This window comes from Musa acuminata, chromosome BXJ2-8 (assembly GCF_036884655.1).
Source record: "Musa acuminata AAA Group cultivar baxijiao chromosome BXJ2-8, Cavendish_Baxijiao_AAA, whole genome shotgun sequence".
Taxonomy (NCBI): Eukaryota; Viridiplantae; Streptophyta; class Magnoliopsida; order Zingiberales; family Musaceae; genus Musa; species Musa acuminata.
Window position 1 is genome coordinate 18198754 of NC_088345.1, and position 20298 is coordinate 18219051.

Here is a 20298-nt window from a genome sequence, read left to right on the forward strand (position 1 = left end):
GGAGAAGGAGAAAAAGAAGAAAATAGTATTTACGTCCATTTACAAAAAGGTAATTCATAATTTTAAAATAGGTTTGTAAATAGCAAAAAGGGATTGCAAATTGTTATCAATATAGTTTAAATATTTTTGTTTGAAAACTTAATTTTAGTGATGGTTAGTCATTTAATTTTTTGAAGTTTTCTATTAACAATCCCCTTGTTGCTATTTGCAATCTCATTTTAAGAATTTTTAATATTTCTAAGACATCCCTCAATAAATAGATGTAAATATCCTTAACTTATCACTTAATTTCAATAAGCTCTTCCAACTCTGATATAACCCCTTTTTTATATTATTATTCTTCTTCTTTTTTCTCTTAATTGTCAAAGCATATTTAATTGTCGGTGATAAAAAATGATAGAATAAAAATTAGATAATCAAATGACATAATTTGAAGATCAAAGAGGAAGAGGTGAGAAATATTTATTTACATTTATAGATTGATTTAATATCTTTAGGATTTAAGATATTAATTATAAGTCTAAAAGATGATATTTCGAGCATTTCTAGAACAAGTCGGAGGATATCATTTTTTGGGTTAGTCTGTATCAAACCAAAAGATGTCATATTTGGAATTGACAATAGCAATATCGAATTGTTTTAATCAATACTACGGATATGAAAGCTTGAGCATAGGTTTATCTGAGATATGTGATATCATTTAATATATATTCTTTAAAACTGTTCAACCAACGATTCAACCCAACACAAAATTTTGTGCTGATGGAGATTCTGTTTAATAAGTTTGACATGGATAAGATTTAAATGTATTGCCTGTATCATCTAAAATATTTTTATCAATCTTACTGCATTCTTAATACTAATTTCACCTTAATATGTCTGCATGTATTGTAATATAGGGATGAATATGAATTATCTAAAATGATACAGTAGCAAAAATATTTATAGGACTGATAAGTAAGATCATAAGATCAACGATGACAATTTGATGGTGTATTGGCCCAAGCCGTCATCACCGATTGGGTTTAGTCATTTTTAATTGGAGACTAAACTGAATTCAAATTTTGGAGTATAATTTTCTAAAACCGAATCGAGTCAAAGCGAAATAATATCACATATTCCACCTCATCCAATCCTTATCCAACGCGTCCATCCAAAATTATCCTCGGTAATTTTATATAAATTTTTTTTATCGTATATTGTAAATATAAGTAAAATATACGTCAATGATATTACAATAAACTTACATCATTTAATCATGTTGGGACGAGATAGGAAAAATCAATGAGATATGAAGATTTTTACTCACTTCGAGAGTTGTCCTAATTAACCAAAGCTGAAAAATAGTCTCCCTCCTACCCGTTATCATACATAAAGATCTTTAATTAAGAGCAATAACTGTAATTATATAAAAATAATCAAAACCTATTTACAATTATTTGAGAAAGAGAAAAGCTCTCACTCCCAATCCATACCAGTGAACTGAAAATGGATATGATCATATTCCATATATTTGAATAAAATATTATCATAGGAGGGTAAATCTAATTTGTGAGTGATAAACTTTCCTTTTTTAGGAGTATGAAAATTACAAGTGCTAATCATTAGAAATATTTTTTTGAAAAAAATATGTGAAGTTCAACTATAATGGGTAATTCTTTGTAAGTCCCATACATTTTGTAAGTCATTTTGAAAAAAACAATGACTTATTAATAAAATTTTTTTTTTATTTTTTTAAAATCTTGAATCACTAAGTCAATATGGACATGGAGATGATCCAAATATATGGATATATAATATTCTAATATGAACAAGCTTAAATGCACAAAATTTGTTCAACCAATTCATAAACTCATTTGATAATGAATAAAATTATGAAAAAAAATAGGACAATTGCCCTAGAAAATTCAATAAGGTAATTCTGATTGCTTTAGCGTAAACTCTTATTATAGCTCATTAAAGACCCCATTAGGTTATTCTAATGCATTTTTGGCCTATAAAGATAGCATTTCATTTCCCTTTCCTCTTCTTGAGATTCTTCTTTGCACTATTCCCATCCATGTTTGAATTGAATCATAACTTGTGACGAGATACAAGACCACTTAGACGGAGAACTATAGGGTGAGTAGGGCTAGTAAACCTTAATAAGAGTACTTAGCTTCTTGCCCTTGCTTGTTCAAACATCTTAATAGTTGTTCAAACACCAAAGCTAACTTTGGCTTCTTCTTGAAACTCGATAAAGTTTAATAACTTTTTTAACAACTCACTGATGATGTATGATGGGATATAAAGAGAAATAATTTTTTATATATGAACAAATACTAGCAAGTCATAATACAATCGAATTAAATAGAATTAGAATCAAATAGAATACCAAGATATACATGAAAAACCCCTTCAATATGAAGGGTAAAAATCATGGGACAAACTAGAGATAATCTACTATAATAATAATGAATATACAAATCGCATAATATCTAAATCCTTCCTAATTCTCCCCAAGTAATCACAGTAAGAATCTACTATAGATCTGATCTAACCTGAGATGAAAGCACTGCTAAATTATTGAGAACAGTCTTTCTGTGTTGTCCTTGTCTTCTTTCCTTTCTTTCTCTTCTTTTTCCACCTTGTTCTCCTCCTTTTCTTTGGAATCCCGTGGTTGCCTTGTTCTACCTACTTTTCTTTGGAATCCCATGGCTGCCTTATTCTACCTCGTTGCTACCTTTTTTAGCTTCTTTTTATAACTACCACACACCCCCCAATATAAATTAAGGTTAGGTTAAGAGGAGAGTGAGCTGTGGGCTGATAAAGCCCACCTTGGGCTGAATATGGGTTGTTAGCCCAACAACCTCCCCCTTCAGCACATAAAGGAGGCTATCCCATGACTCCTCAATGTGAAGCCATACCAACCAGCTGTCGGCATATCTCCTATCTTTCTTTTGGTAAGATCTTTGTCAACATGTTTACTCCGTTATCATCTATGTGAATTTTCTAAAGCTACAACTGCTTCTCTTTCTGTTCACTTTCAACTGCTTCCTAGTAACTCTCTGGTTCACCTACATTAGTGAGCATCACATACTCATCTATAGAATATCTTCTAGAAGGTTGACGTTGTCTAGAAGATCTTCTCAACTGAGGTTTTGTAGGAAGTTGCTCTCCAACTTCTTCTTGCTTAACATGTCCTGTAGGTAGATCAACATCAGGCTCTACAACATCTTCCTGCACATCTCCCCCATCACCCTGATATACTAGAGGAGTAACTGGGTCACAATCTGCTAATCCTGTTAGGATTGAGAGCGCTAAGAGGGGGGGGTGAATTAGTGCAGCAGAAATCTTACAGCAATTTAAAACCGAAAGGTGCATTCGTTCGATAAAATCTATTATGATGCAAAAGCCGATTCACAGTTTGTAGTTAATCGCAGTTTGCGACTAAGCGCAGATTGCGTCCAAGTTCAGTTTACGTCTAAACTCAGTTTTACGTCTAAACACAGTTTTACGTCTAAACGCAGTTTTACGTCTAAACGCAGTTTTACGTCTAAATGCAGTTTTGCGTCTGAACGTAGTTTTACGTCTAAACTCAGTTTTACATCTAAACGCAGTTTTACGTCTAAACGCAGTTTTACGTCTAAACGCAGTTTTACGTCTAAACGCAGTTTTGCATCTGAACGCAGTATTACGTCTAAACGCAGTTTTACGTCTAAACGTAGTTTTACGTCTAAACGCAGTTTTACGTCTAAACGTAGTTTTACGTCTAAACGCAGTTTTGCGTCTAAACGTAGTTTTACGTCTAAACGCAGATACTGAACTTTGAAAAGCGTTTTATGAATGCGTAGAAAGCAGTTTGCAGTTATAAATGGAATCAATACGTTAACGTAAACTGCAATGTAAAGATCGTACGAAAACACCGATTTACGTCTTAATGCAGATTCGGAAAGATCTGAACTTAGAGAATCGTTCGTAAAAGCGCAGAGGGCAGTAGCTATGTAGGAGGTTTGCAGTAATGGTAAAGTGCTCAAAATAAACGCAAACCAGAGATTTAGAGTGGTTCGGTCAGCCTTGACCTACTCCACTTTTGGTTTCCTCCACTGATGAGGTTGCCGACATCAACTAGAGGCCTTCCTTCAATAGGCGAAGGCCAACTGCCCTTTTACAGTTTCTCTCCTTTTGACAGGCTCAGGAGACAACCTTTACAGATCCTTTCTCTCCTCTCTTTACAACTCAAGACTTTGAAGAACAGAAAGAGGAGAACTTTTGGACTTTACACAATTTTGAGCTCTTAGAATCACAGAAAATATTAGGAATTCGGAGTGGATCTGTATCCTTTCTATGCTGAACGGGTGGGGTATTTATAGGCCCTAACCCAGTTCAAATTTGGAGCTCAAAACGATCAAATCCCGGAATTCCGGGATCAGGCGGTTGCACCTCTTGACTGGAGAGGTTGCACCGCCTGGCAGAGCTCGAAGACTGAGCTCAGGCGGATGCACCTCTCTGTCAGGGGTGGTTGCACCTTTCTGCCAGAGCTCGAAGACCGAGCTCAGGCAGTGCATCTCCTGACCAGAGAGGTTGCACCTCTCTGCCAGAGGTGGTTGCACCTCTCTACCAGAGCTCAAAGACCGAGCTCAGGCGATGCATCTCCTGTCCAGAGAGGTTGCACCTCTCTGCCAGAGCTCGAAGACCGAGCTCGGTGGTTGCACCTCTTGGTAGAGCTCGAAACTTGAGCTCTGGCGGTGCTACCTCTTGACAGAGGAGGTTGCACCGCCCAGTCTCGCTTGGAGACTGAGCCCTGGGCGGTTGCACCTCTTGGCTGGGGCGGTTGCACCGCCCAGTCTCGCTGGGAGACATAGCCTAGGCGGTGCTACCTCCAACCCTGACGGTGCCACCTCTTTTACTATTCCAGCTCACTTGGTTTGGCTCCAAACTTGGTCCAAACCAGTCCGAACTTGGGCCTAATTGGCCCCTACTTGGGTTATAGGATTAACACCTAATCCTAACCCTAATTAACGTGCTAACTATGAATTTAAAGACATTTTCTAAGCTATTACAAATTCCGCAAGTCAAGACTTCTTCTGGCGAGCTTCCGGCAAACTTCCGGCGGTCTTCCGATGAACTCTCGGAAACCATTCTGCGGACTCCCGGCAAGCTCCTAGATTTCACGATTTGATCTTAGCGAGTTCCAACGAGCTTCGTCGGCAAGCTCCGATCTTTCTCGGCGAGCTCCGTGAACTTCCAACGAACCTTCCGGCGAGCTTCCGAAAAACCCTTCGGCAAGCTCCCAACTCATTCTCGGCTAGTTCCGGTAGCATTCCCGACGAACCTTCGGACTTCCGTCGAACTCTCGAACTTGCAACAAATCCTTCGCGCTTGACTCCGACACTTTGTTTCGCTTTATGTCTTCATTGTTATCATAGTTAATCCTGCACAACAAAACAAAACTTCGATCGAGACAATTAATCCTAAGCAATTTAACCAAGTTGTCCAGCATGTCATTGGTCCCTCGACGCTTCGTCCGATTCTTCGGCGCATCGTCCTCTCCTGCAGCCTATTGCCCAATTGGCCAGTTGACTCCGCAACTCCGATATCCTTGGCACAATACCCGCTCTTCTTGGCCCGATGCCCGAGTCCACGACCCGAAGCCTTCTGTCGATACGTTGACCGATCCACCGGCCCGACGTCCAATCTTCTGACATGTTCCTTCGGCACAACATGATTTTCCTGCTTTAATTGTCTCATCCTGATCGAAGCATCCTGCGTCACTCAAAACGCAGATTAAATCATAAACATATATCAAGTAGTTTCATCATCAAAATACGAGATTCAACAAATCCTTCTACAGAAGTCTCGGTCGGTATCTTCTTCTTCAAATCTTCAAAGGTTTGATCCTCAAAGAAGACTACATCTTTGCTTCTGAACACCTTCTGCTTTTCTAGATCCTAAAGCTTGTAACCAAACTGATCATGTGAGTAACCAAGAAAAATACATTATTTAGTCTTACCATCCTACTTGGACCTCTCATTGTTTGGAACATGTACAAATGCACGACAACCAAACACTCTCAAATGCCTGTAGGTAACATCTTTCCCTAACCATACATGTTCTGCAACATCACCATCTAGGGCTGTGCATGGTGACAAGTTGATCATATCAACTATAGTCCTCAAAAAATCATTCCAAAACCTTTTGGGTAGCTTGGCCTGTGAAAGCATACATTTGATCTTTTCCATGATGGTGCAGTTCATCCTCTCTGCAATTGCATTATGCTGAAGTGTACCAGGAACTATCATCTCATGTTGGATCCCATGTGACCTGCAATAATCATCAAATAATCCTGTCTACTCACCACCATTATCTGATCTTATGCATTTCAATTATCTTTTTGTCTCCCTTTCAAAACTGGCATGAAACTCTTTGAAGACATTAATATCTTTGGTCTTCAAAGCATAGGCCCAAACTTTCTTGGAAAAATCATCTATAAAAGTGACAAAATAAAGTGCATCACTTATACCAGGAACATCAACAAATTCACCATGAGTTTTTGTCCTCAAAGGACCACATACATCTGTATAAACACGGTCTAAGGCATGCATTTTTTTAGACAAAGTAGGACTAGCAAATGAAACTTTGTGTTTATTACCAGCCAAACAATCAATACAAGGGTTCAAATGTATACCTCTAAGGTATGGCAATACCTCTCTCTTGGAAAGAGCTTGCAGTCCCTTCTCGCTCATGTGTCCCAGTCGCTTGTGCCACAACTCCATGCTAAAGTCTTTTTATGTAGCATTTAACTGCTCACTATAAGCTTTAGCCTACAACCTGTACAAAGTAAGACATTTCTTTCCACTAGCTATAACAAGAGAACCCTTACTGAGCTTCCATTATCTTTTATAAAATCTACTATCATAGTCTTCATCATCTAGCCTTCCAATTAAAATTAAATTCAGCCTCAGGTCAACCACATGCCTCACGTCCTTAAGCACCAACTTATATTCAAAGTTGGTCTTTAAATGGATATCACCCATGCCAATGATGTTTGTTGTGCCATAGTTGCCCATCTTGACAACACCAAAATTTTCATATCTATATGTAGCAAAAAAACTCCCTCCATGATGTAGCATGATAAGAAGCACATGTGCCAATCTCCCACTTAAGATCCTAACACACACAAGAAAAAATATCATCAGAAGGAGACAAAATCAAATAATCACCACCCTGTAGTGTAGTTGTAGTATTATCCTTTGACTCTGTAGGCTCCACTACTTTTTCCTTTTTATTGCTCTTCTTAGGTTGCATACATTGGTTCTTGTAATGTCCTTTCTCACCATAGTTATAGCAAACAATATCTTTTCTTGATCTTGACTTGCTCCTATCTATGCGTGAATTGTTGAATCTCGGATTTTGATGATAAAATCAATTGATGGGTTAATTGATCTAATCCATATTATTGAGTTAAGTGTGAAGGATTAACTACGATAACCAAAAAACATAAAGCAAGAATACCGGAGTCAAGTTTGATGGACATTTAAGAGACCGAAGAATCATCGGAGATGCTGCTGGAACCAACCGAGAAGAAATCGGGAACCTGTCGGAATTTTCAGAAGTTCACCAAAGGGATCGTTGGAGGTTCGCGGAGATCACTGAGAAGGCTCGGCTACTCGTTAAAGTCATCACAAGATTGGGAGCTTGCTGGGAGTCCGTCGGAAGAAGTTCGTCGGAAAGCTCGCCGGAACAAGACTCGACGTTCGCGGTTGAAATCTTGCTTAGGATGTTTTTAGTTATGCAGTTCACATGTAATTAGGATTAGGATTAAGAGATAATCCTATATCCTGGTTAAGGGCCAATTGGGCCCAAAATTAGACTTGGTTTGAGCTAAATTTAAAGCCCAACTAGTGAACCGAAGGGTCTGGCGGTGGCACCGCCACTGACAGGCGGTGGCACCGCCAACATCAGGAACCAAAGAGAATTCAAATTTTGGAGCCCAAAATTTGAATCCTCTTAAGGCATATAAATACCCCTCAAATCTTAGCTGAGATTACAACTTTTTGAGAAGCAATTGATTGAGAGAAAGGTCTTAGAAAAGTCTTAGCAAGTCTTATTTTCAATTTGCTAGAGTGTTCACCTCCTTCTTTCTTGCTGAAAATTTGTAAGAGTGTGAACCACTTGTAAAAAGTTGTAAGAGGGGTATTTGCCCTTCCCCTTCAAGAGATTTGCTAGTGGAAGGTGGGAGCCTCATCGAAGAGGGCCTCGCAAGTGGATGTAGGTCATTTGACCGAACCACTTTAAAATTGGCGTGATCTCTGGTTTGCATTTCATTATTACTATTTACATTACTGCAAAACTTCTTACGTGCTTTATTTCCTCATTACCTTTGCTGCACAACTTTACGAATATGCTTTCAAGTTAAGCACTTCCGAGTTTGATTTTTATCGTATGAAAGATTTGTCAAAACCGACGTTTTAATCCGCTGCACTAATTCACCCCCCCCCCCTCTTAGTGCCGCTTCGATCCTAACAATTGGTATCAGAGCTAGGCTCACTCTCATATTTGGTTTGATAACCAAGAGAGATGGCTTACTCCGGCATACATGAGGGTCATGCTATCACACGTCCACCCATGTTTAATGGGTCGGATTATACTTATTGGAAGACTTGTATGAGGATCTTTCTCATTTTCATGGATTTCGAGCTTTGGACTATTGTCGAAAACGGATTTCAAAAATTTTCTCTTTCGATGAGCGAATGGAATGAATCAGAGAATAAGGTTTTTGCTTTAAATGCAAAGGCTATGAATGCCTTATTTTGTGCACTAGACAAAAATGAATTTAATCGTGTTTCAATTTGTGATTCGGCTTTTGATATTTGGAGAACTCTTGAGGTCACTCATGAAGGCACTAGCCGAGTGAAAGAGTCCAAAATCAATATCCTTATGCACTCTTACGAACTTTTCCGAATGAAACCAAGTGAGTCCATCGGAGACATGTACACCCGGTTCACGGATGTTATCAATGGACTCAAAGCTCTTGGTAAAGATCGTTGAATCTCATATTTTGATGATGAAACTAATTGATTGTGTTTAGATGTTTAACTGCATTTTGAGTGATGCAGGTCTACTCGATCAGGATTAGACAATTAAGGCAGGAGGAATTGACGTTGTGCCGGAGGAGATCACGTTAGGATATTGGATGGCAGAAGGCTTCGGACGTTGGGCATCGGGCCAAGAGCGGAATTGCGCCAAGGATATCGGCGTTGCGGAGGTCAACCGCCGATTGGGCAACAAGCCGCAAGAGAGGACGATGCGCCGAAGAATTGGATGAAGCGCCAACCAATGACGTGCCGAGCAACAGAATGTCAATTCGTTTTATAATAATTATCTAGATCGGAGTAGAGTTTTTGCTTGTGTGTGCAGGATTAACTACGATAACGATGAAGACATCAAGCAAAACAAAGTGTCGGAGTCAAGCGCGAAGGATTCGTTGGGAGTTCGAGAGTTCGACGGAAGTCCGAAGGTTCGTCGGGAATATTGCCGGAACTAGCCGAGAATGAGTAGGGTGTTTGCCGAAGGGTTTTTCGGAAGCTCGCCGAAAGGTTCGTTGGAAGTTCACGGAGCTCACCGAGAAAGATCGGAGCTTGCCGAAGAAGCTCGTTGGAACTCGCCAAGATCAAATCGTGAAGTCTAGGAGCTTGCCGGGAGTCCACAGAATGGTTTCCGAGAGTTTATCGGAAGACCGTCGGAAGTTCGCCGGAAGCTCGCCGGAAGAAGTCTTGACTTACGGACTTTGTAATAGCTTAGAAAATGTCTTTAAATTCGTAGTTAGCACATTAATTAGGGTTAGGATTATGTGTTAATCCTATAACCCAAGTAGGGGCCAATTGGGCCCGAGTTCGGACTGGTTTGGGCCAAGTTTGGAGCCCAACCAGTGAGCTGATTTGGCCTAGGCGGTGGCACCGCCTAGGCTAGGTGGTGGCATCGCCCAGCACCCGAGAGCTGGGCAGTGACACCTCTTGGGCTGGGCGGTTGCACCGTCCAACACCCGAGCGCTGGGCGGTGGCACCGCTTGGCTGGGCGGTGGCACCGCCAGCATCGGGAACATAAGAGAATTCAAATTTTTGGAGCCCAAATTTGAATCCTCTTGAGGCCTATAAATACCCCTCAAGTCTCAGCTAAGAATACAACTCTTTGAGCAGCAAGTGATTGAGAGAAAAGTCTTAGAAGAGTCTTTGCCTTTCTTGTTTTCAATTTGCTAGTGTTCACCTCCTTCTTTCTTGCTGAAAATTTGTAAGAGAGTGAACCGCTTGTAAAAGTTGTAAGAGGGGTATTTACCCTTCCCTTTCAAGAGATTTGCTAGTGGAAGGTGGGAGCCTCATCGAAGAGGGGCCTCGCAAGTGGATGTAGGTCACTTGACCGAACCACTTTAAAAACAGCGTAATCTCTGGTTTGCATTTCATTACTGCTATTTACATTACTGCAAACCCTCTTACTTGCTTTATTTCCTCATTATATTTACTGCACAACTTTGCGAATACGCTTTCAAGTTAAGCACTTCCGATTCTGATTTTTATCGTATGAAAGATTTGTCGAAACCAACGTTTTAAGCTGCTGCACTAATTCACCCCCCCCCCTCTTAGTGCCGCTCCAATCCTAACAATTGGTATCAGAGCCCGGTATTTCTCATTTCGGATTTACACCCGAGAAAAATGGCTCTTCATGGCTTTCAAGAGAGCTTATCGGTTTTTCGTCCACCGTTGTTTAACGGATTGGACTACACTTATTGGAAAACTCGAATGAGAGTTTTCTTGATTTCTATGAATTTGGATTTGTGGAATATCATTGAAAACGGTTTTCAACTTCCCTCTAAACCGATAAACGAATGGTCGGATTTGGAGAAGAAGTATTTTTCTTTAAACGCAAAGGCTATGAATGCCTTATTTTGCGCTTTGGACAAAAATGAGTTCAATCGGATTTCTATGTGCGAAACGGCTTTTGATATTTGGCGTACACTTGAAATCACGCACGAGGGAACTAGTAGAGTCAAAGACTCTAAAGTTAACATTTTAATGCATGATTTCGAGCTTTTTCGAATGAAGCTGAGCGAAACCATTGTTGACATGTATACCCGTTTTATAGATGTCGTCAATGGTTTACAAGCTCTTGGCAAATGTTTCTCGAATTTTGAACTTGTTAGTAAAGTTTTACGATCACTTTCTAAAGCTTGGGAATCAAAAGTAACGGCAATACAAGAAACAAAAGATTTAAATATTTTTCCACTTGAAGAACTTATCGGCTCATTGATGACATATGAAATGGTGCGCAATGCACATGATGAACACAATGAACACTTGGACCACCTTCCAAAGAACAGGAAGGATTTGGAACTCCGGACAAATAAATACCACTTGAGCGATGACTCAAGTGATGAGGACAATGATGAACTTGAACTTCGAACACTAACTCTTAATAAGTTCATTAAACAAAAATCTAAAATAAACAATGAACTTGAACGGAGGAAGAGGACAAAGAAGATGAAGGCAACCAAGGATGAATCAAGAACTTCCAAAGGTGAAACGATGAGGGCTTTGACGAGCTTCAACTACAAGGTAAGTGATAGAACCCTTGTAGATTCTATACTTGGGGTTGATCTCTTTAGGGGATCGGCCTCCTTGGAACTCTATAGGGGTTCCTCCCTCCAAGTTGCTGCTCAAAGGCTGCAGAAAAGATTCATCTATTGCTTAACAAAAGAGAAGGAATACATGGCTATTTATAGGGCTTCTAAACCCTAACTCCTAATAGGACTCTTACTTAAGACTCTTACTTCTAACCAACTCCTAATATGACTCATACTCAAGACTTCTATTCCCTTACAACTCCTAATTCTTCTCTAAGAAAAAACCTCCTAACAGAATGTCTCTCTCAATTAGGACTCTTCTAGTTAGAGTCCTAACAGAGTGTCCCTCTCAATTAGGACTCTCCTAGCTAGAGTCCTAACAGAATGTCCCTCTCAATTAGGACTCTCCTAGCTAGAGTCCTAACAGACCCGCCCTCTTCAAATCAGCCTTGTCCTCAAGGCTGAGATTCCATGAACTCTGGGAACCGGGTCTTCAGCTCCTCATATGGTTCCCATGTGGCGTCTTCAAGTGGTAGATTATTCCAGTGCACTAGTACTTCAGTAGAGGGATGTCGGCGATGCATCACGATCCTGCGATCGAGGATGGCCTGTGGTTGGGCTTGAATAACTCCATCCTTAGTTGTGTTGGGCAGTTGGATCTGGGGTGACTCGTGTTCTCCCAACTTGGGCTTTAGGCATGATACGTGGAAGACAGGGTGAATTTTGGCATCCTCAGGTAATTTAAGTCTGTATGCCACGGCTCCAATACGCTCTGTCATCTGATAGGGCCCATAAAAACGTGGGGATAGCTTCATGGAGGCTCGAGTGTTGATAGAGAGTTGTTTGTATGGTTGTAGGCGAAGATAAACCCAATCTCCCACTGAAAATTCTCTTTCACTTCGTCGTGTGTCGGCTTGCTGCTTCATTCTGGCTTGAGCGATAGAGAGATTATCTTTTAACAGTTGTAAGAGTTTATCCCTATCAATCAATTCTTGGTCAACCTGATCTACCTTGGCCGAGCCAATTACATACTTTGGAATCACATGTGCCGGTCGACCATACAATGCTTCATAAGGGGCACATTTTGTAGATGAATGATATGTAGTATTATACCACCATTCGGCCCAGGGAAGCCATTTCGCCCACTCTTTTGGTCGGTCGCTAGCGAAACACCGGAGGTACGTCTCTAAGCACCTATTTACCACCTCTGTTTGGCCGTCAGTTTGTGGATGATATGCTGTGCTCATCTTGAGTTTGGTGCCTTGTAACTGAAATAACTCGGTCCAAAATTTACTAGTGAAGATCCTGTCACGATCACTTACGATGGACCTTGGCATCCCATGTAGTTTAACAATATTTTCTATGAAAATCTGGGCAATACTAGCAGCAGTGTAGGGATTTCTCACAGCACAAAAATGAGCATATTTCGTAAGTCGATCAACCACCACGAGAATCGTGCTTTTACCTTTGGAAGATGGCAGCCCTTCAATGAAGTCCATGGAGATGTCAGTCCACACTGAGTCTGGTATGGGTAGTGGTTGTAGCTTCCCTGGATTTGCCACAGTTTCACCCTTGTTCTGTTGACATATATCACATTGTGCCACATATTCAGCAATAATTTTTTTCATCCCTCTCCAATAAAAATTTTGCTTCACTCTTTTGTAGGTTCTTAGGAATCCAGAGTGCCCTGCTGAAGGTATAGAGTGCATTTCATGTAAGATGATTGCGATGCAAGGGGAGTCAGGTATAAGCACAATGCGACCTTTGTAGCGTAAATCCCTCGAATACCAGGTGTAGTGGGCTATTGCACTTGGATCCTCCTCCAATTTTTTTATGATCTTGTTGATCTCTGGATCCTTTTTCCATTCTTCCCTAATGTCCTCGAGGAGACTGGTGGTAGGAAGGGAGATGGCTGAAACCTTAGCTTGTTCAGGTAGCCGTGAGAGTGCATTTGCAACAACGTTTTCTTTCCCCTTTTTGTAAATAATTTCATAATCAAATCCAAAAAGTTTGGTTACCCATTTTTGCTGCTCAGGGGATGATATCTTTTGCTCCAAAAAGTACTTGAGGCTTTTATGGTCAGTTTTAATTTGAAATCGTCGGCCCATCAGGTAGGGTCTCCACCTCGTTACTGCGTGTACAATGGCAAGCATCTCCTTATCATATACTGACATGTTTTGATAGGAGGGAGATAATACCTTGCTAGTGTATGCGAGTGGTCGACCATTTTGCATGAGAACGGCTCCAATTCCGACTCCAGATGCGTCGGCCTCAATGATGAAGGGTCTATTGAAATCTGGTAGCGCAAGCACCGGCGTCGTTGTCATGGCTGCTTTAAGTTTATCAAAGGCAGCAGAGGCTTTGTCCGACCATTGGAAAGCATCTTTTTTCAGTAAAGAAGTGAGTGGTGCACTGATCTTCCCATAGTCCTTAACAAATTTTCGGTAGTAGCCCGTTAGTCCAAGGAACCCCCGTAGTAATTTCACGTTTGTAGGTTTCGGCCAGCCTTGCATTGCCTCAATTTTTGTTGGGTCTACCGCCACTCCTTCTTCTGATATTATATGCCCAAGGTACTCTACTTTTTGCTGGAGAAAGCTGCACTTTGGTTGTTTAACAAAAAGAGTATTCTCCCGAAGGATCGTCAAAACAATCCGTAAATGCTGAAAGTGAGTCTCAAGAGAAGGGCTGTAAACGAGAATATCATCAAAAAATACCAGCACAAATTTACGAAGAAAGCTCCGAAATATATCATTCATGAGACTTTGAAACGTTGAAGGAGCATTAGTGAGTCCAAAAGGCATTACCAAGAATTCATAATGGCCATCATGTGTGCGAAATGCAGTTTTTGGAATGTCATCGTCACATACCCGAATTTGGTGGTAACCGGATCGGAGGTCCAACTTCGTGAAGACTCGAGCTCCTTTCAATTCATCAAGAAGTTCATCCACCACTGGTATTGGGTATTTGTCCTTGACGGTGATGTCATTTAAAGCTCGGTAGTCAATGCACATCCGCCAAGTTCCGTCCTTCTTGCGTACAAGTAGCACCGGTGAGGAATAGGGGCTGCAACTTGGTCGAATCACCCCTGTTTCAAGCATCTCCTTTACGATCTTTTCAATTTCATCTTTCTGGAGGTGAGGATATCGGTATGGTTGAGTGTTTGCTGGTGGCTTGCCCGGAAGGATTGGAATTCGATGGTCATGTTGCCGAGAAGGAGGAAGACCGTGCGGTTCAGCAAATATGTCAGCAAATTCAGTGAGCAATTGGGCAAGATTTTGATCTTCAAATTCTATTTTCTTCCCCTCTGGTTACTGTTGGAGGTGTATCAAAAAGGCACTATTTACCTTGTGTAAAACTTTCTCCATTCGTTGGGTCGAAACAGTGGTAACGTTGCTTCCGCGCTTCCCGCGTAGGATGATCTGTTTGCCCTTACAGTAGAATTTCATAATTAATTTAGAAAAGTTCCAAGAGACATCACCTAGTGTAGTCAACCATTCGATACCAAGCACTGCCTCATAGTCATCGATTGGTAGGAGGAAGAAATCGGTGATAATTTCTTGGTCTTGCAGTAATAGTTTCACCTGCGGGCATCTTTGGTCGCACTTTAGGATTCTGCCGTCGGCAACCTTTACATCGAACTTGCTGCAACCTTCAATATGCAGTGCCATCCGAGCAGCAACCTTACTATTCAGGAAGTTATTAGTGCTACCCGTGTCGATGAGAACAGTGATCGGCTGTTGTTTGAGAAGGCCTCCAACTTTCATCGTTTGCGGATTTGAGTAGCCAGCTAGTGCATGTACCGTAATGTCGGTCGGCTGTGGCTCTTCTTCCATATCTTCTTCTTCATGTTCAAGGCTCTCTTCTAGATGTTCAATGACCTCTTCTTCTACTGGTTCAATCATAAGAAGTCTATCTTTTTTACAGCGATACTCGCGGCTCCACGGCTCGTCGCAATGCCAATATAACCCTTTCGTAGATCGCTCTCGAAGTTCTTCTCTTGTTAACCTTTTCGGTGCAGGGACTCGGTTGATAGTAGGGAGGGCTGAGGGCTTTAGTATTGTAGGTCGTGGAGTGATCCTTGTCCTCCGGGCTTCATGGTTCAATCGCTCCTCTTGAAGTCTTGCGAAAGAGATGGCTGCCATAAGCGTGTATGGTTGTCGCGCCTTAACTTCTCCCCGGATCTTCGGCTTTAAGCCCTCAATAAAAGTCCCCAATAACTGTTTTTCAGACCAATCACGAGTTTGATTAGATAACCTTTCAAACCTGGTTTGGTACTCCTAAATGGTGGAGGTTTGTCGGATCTTTGCTAGTTGTCCGTCAATGTTCTCATAATAAGTTGGTCCGAAGCGGATCAGTATTCCTTCTTAGAATTGTCGCCATGAAAGGGCTCCATAAGTGTGTTCAAACCAGTCAAACCATTGTATGGCATCCCCTTCCAGATGTATAGCTGTAATTTCCACCATGGATGCATCCGCAGTTTTATGGTACCGAAAATATCGCTCCGCGCGCGAGATCCAACCAATTGGGTCTCCTTCTTCCCATCTAGGGAAGTCCACTCTCATGCGCGAATAGTTGGGGTCGGTCATAGAACCTCCCCTCTCTTGGAAGTCATCTCTTTGGGCATGATTTGATTGATTAGAGCTCTCTCCTTGTTGTGATTTCTTTGGGCTTGGTGGTCGGCCCAAACTGAATTCGGTAAGGAGAGTCCGAATCTTATCCTCCATTCGTGCCTCAAAGGCTTTAAATTTAGCATTGATTGCGTCCTCAGATGCCATAGTATATGACTCCAAATCTGTGATGTTAAGATCTCTCTTTTGTTGACGGGTTAAAGGCATGTATGGGTTTGATAGAAATCAGTGAAAGTTTGCTGCAGAATTGTGTTGTCTTGTAAGAGTAGAATTAACGTCGAAGAAACAGCGGTTTCTCGACGAAATCTCCACAAAAAATTTGAGAGATTTGAGGAGGGAATTGACAGCAATATCTCAGTTTATATGACAGCAAGGATGTCCAATTTAATCAAGAAAATTTCGGCAGTAACAGCAAGAAAATTGGTGTAAGTTGTGATAGCAGAATTCTCGTCGAAAAATTTCAGCAACTTACGATGAAATTTGCAGCAATATAGGAACGAAATTTTTTTTTTTTTCTAGATTTTCGAATATGGATAACTAAATTGCAGCAGCAGTAAGGTAGGAAACCAGAACCTGCTGCAATTCACAGGGAGATAAAAGGATGATCTACGGTGGTGGAGATGACGGTGGAATTTGGCGACGATCTTTTAAGCAATTGTGGGAATTGCTTTGGGCGGTTGTGGAGGGTTGATGAATGGCAGTGGAAGGGCAGCGAGATGCCAAGAACGCTGCTCTGATACCAGGTGATAGAACCCTTGCAGATTCTATACTTGGGGTTGATCTCTTTAGGGGATCGGCCTCCTTGGAACTCTATAGGGGTTCCTCCCTCCAAGTTGCTGCTCAAAGGCTGCAGAAAAGATTCATCTATTGCTTAACAAAAGAGAAGGAATACATGGCTATTTATAGGGCTTCTAAACCCTAACTCCTAATAGGACTCTTACTTAAGACTCTTACTTCTAACCAACTCCTAATATGACTCATACTCAAGACTTCTATTCCCTTACAACTCCTAATTCTTCTCTAAGAAAAAACCTCCTAACAGAATGTCTCTCTCAATTAGGACTCTTCTAGTTAGAGTCCTAACAGAGTGTCCCTCTCAATTAGGACTCTCCTAGCTAGAGTCCTAATAGAATGTCCCTCTCAATTAGGACTCTCCTAGCTAGAGTCCTAACAGTAAGTAACTCAACTCTCTTGAATTATTTTGAAATTACTTAAAGTTTTTAATGAGTTCTTAATTTAGATAGTAGGAATAGGAAATAAAAAAAAATTATTTTTCAAAAATTATATCATGTTTTTCTTTTTAGCATCTTTGAAAAAATTAAAAATTTGATCATGAAAAGTATATTGCTAAGGTTTCATACATGTTATGTTTTGAAATGTTGAATGATATATGCAACATTATGGATGATAGTTATATATAATGCTTAGGATTAATTCATGCATGTGTATTTTGATGATTTTATGCCATGCATGAGTTTTTGAAGTGAATATTGATTTGATACTCTCATTTTGGATTAACATGTTTTTGGTTTAATCATTTTTATGATGAATTAAGATGACATTCTCATGACATATTAAGATGACAAAGTGTATGTACATCTATGTATGAATTTCTTGATAGTCTTTTGATGATAGATGTGATATCATGATGTTTTATTTTTGATGTGTTTGGTCTTGACGGTTTTATGACGAAACTTTTGTTTTGATTTTAAATGATGATACATGTTTTCACAAAAAGATTTGAACACCCTCACATGAAATCAATTATATGAAATGGAAATAAATTGTATATCCTATTGAGATTAATGAATTTAGTTTACCAATCTTGTGAATCTCATGAAAATAAACATGATGAATATTTTAAAAATAAATGAGTGTATCATGTATTTGGTCTTAATGATTTCTCTTAAACATATTTTTTTGAAATCATACTTGATGATGAATATCAAGATATTAAAAGGATGTTATCATGGAATCATACTTGATGATTTGTTCTATAAAATTTACCTTTCCGTCTTAAATATTGACACTTGTTTTATTAAAGGTAAAGGAATGCTTATAAGAAGCAAATCACATGAATAGAAATTTATAAAAATGAAATACAATCCTCTATCTTATCGATTTTTCAATAAATCTATGCTTGTCATGTATGAATTTATTGAATGTGATTTTGAGGATAATTTCGGATTTCACAAATGCTTGATTCATACTTATGACATGAGACATATTTTAAATATGAATCATGTTCAATGCTTCAATCATATTATATCTCCCTTAATTCATTTTGTTCTCCTAGATTTATTTATGAAAGAGGAGAATCTTCCAAAAATAAAATGATGCAAATGAATCACTTATCGATATGTCTTTTTGAAATATCTTTTTAATGTGATGTTGATAATTTGAGATGCCTATTGGAATTCATGACATAAGATAATTGAATCCTTGACTTACTCTAGCTTGAAAATAGATGTTTAAAATCTTGCTTGATTAGCTGTTTTATAAGATTTTGCCTTTATGTCTTGAACTTTCATGCTTATCTTGATTTGGCATATAATGACTAAGGCATGCTTAGATGAAAAAGAATCACTTCAAAAATGTTTTTCCCATCGGATCAAGATTAATGATTTCATGATATTTTATAAATCTCGAAATTGATTTTGATGACTTGATTATGAGTTTCAAGTTACCGATTTGATTTGAATAAGTTTTATTTAAATCATAATCTTAATCTTGTAAAATTGGGATCACAAATAATATCTTTTGGTATTCATGAATTGATACTCACAATATGAAAGTATTGGTATTCATGACTTGAATTTAATTGAAATATTGCATGCTTAAATTAATCATTCTCCTATGTTTCAAAAATTCCTTAAAAGCCTTATGAGATGATTGAAAATTAATTTGCTTTATGATGAATCACGAATCATGACTTGATCTATGATATTGATATATTTTAATCATGATCCTTGGTTATATAATCCTTTTGCTCTATTAAAAGGATTTATTGAATGAATCATATCCTTCTTGAATTTTCTTGATATCATGACATGATTTTGTAAGTTGGCTTGTATAATGATTAAAATCTTTTGGCCATCGATTTCTCCCTTCTTTTCGGTAATGACAAAGGGGGAGAAATATATGAATTGATACTATGAGTGCCATATTTGAATGATAAATATATGAATTAATAAGTGCCATATTTAAATTTGAATTATGTTGAGATATCAAAAGAAGCTTGCATCGAAATATATGGTAAATTGATAATCGAAATGCTATGATTGCCATATGCCATGTTTGCATCATATTAAGATATCAAGAACTAGCATTGTAATTTTACTTGCTGATACCTTGTCATATGATGAAATGCTACGAATTGTTGCTAAAATGATGCATGCAACACTTATTGTTTTTATGTGATGTATTGCATATGATGTGTATCATGAATGCTTTAAATGATGAATGTTTGGTATCATGATCAACATGTTCATAAATGCTTGAAAATTTTAATGTTTGAGTATCATGTATGATATGCTTATTAATGATTATTGATTTATTTTTCGGTATCGTGCATAAAAAATAAGGTTATTGAAATTGTGTATGTTTTAATTTGAATATATAATGATGCACAAATAAGAATGATACTTACCTTTGTCATAATATGAAAATTGATATAAGGGTCTTCCCTTCTTTTTGACAATGACAAAGGGGAGCAAGAATTTCTAGCGTGGACATCATGAAAAGAGGCAAACTAACTAGCTTGCACAATTCAAGATGAAAGCAAAAATTACACTTCTCAAAAGAGAAGATGCAAATGTAACATTTGCCAAATTGTTTGCTTGCCTCATGTAAAACATTATCTCTTGCTAGTTTGGCATTTTTGCTAGCTTGTATGTTGCAAAACTTGATCACTTTTTCAAACATTTTGCTAGCTTACACTTTGTAAAGAAAGCAAAAATGGCACTTCTAGAAGAAAGAGCTGGTTAGTTTGAACATCACAAGCTTGCCTATCTTAAGAAACAAAAATTGCAAAAGTGCTATCTTGCCTATCTCAAGAAGCAAAACTTGCAACTT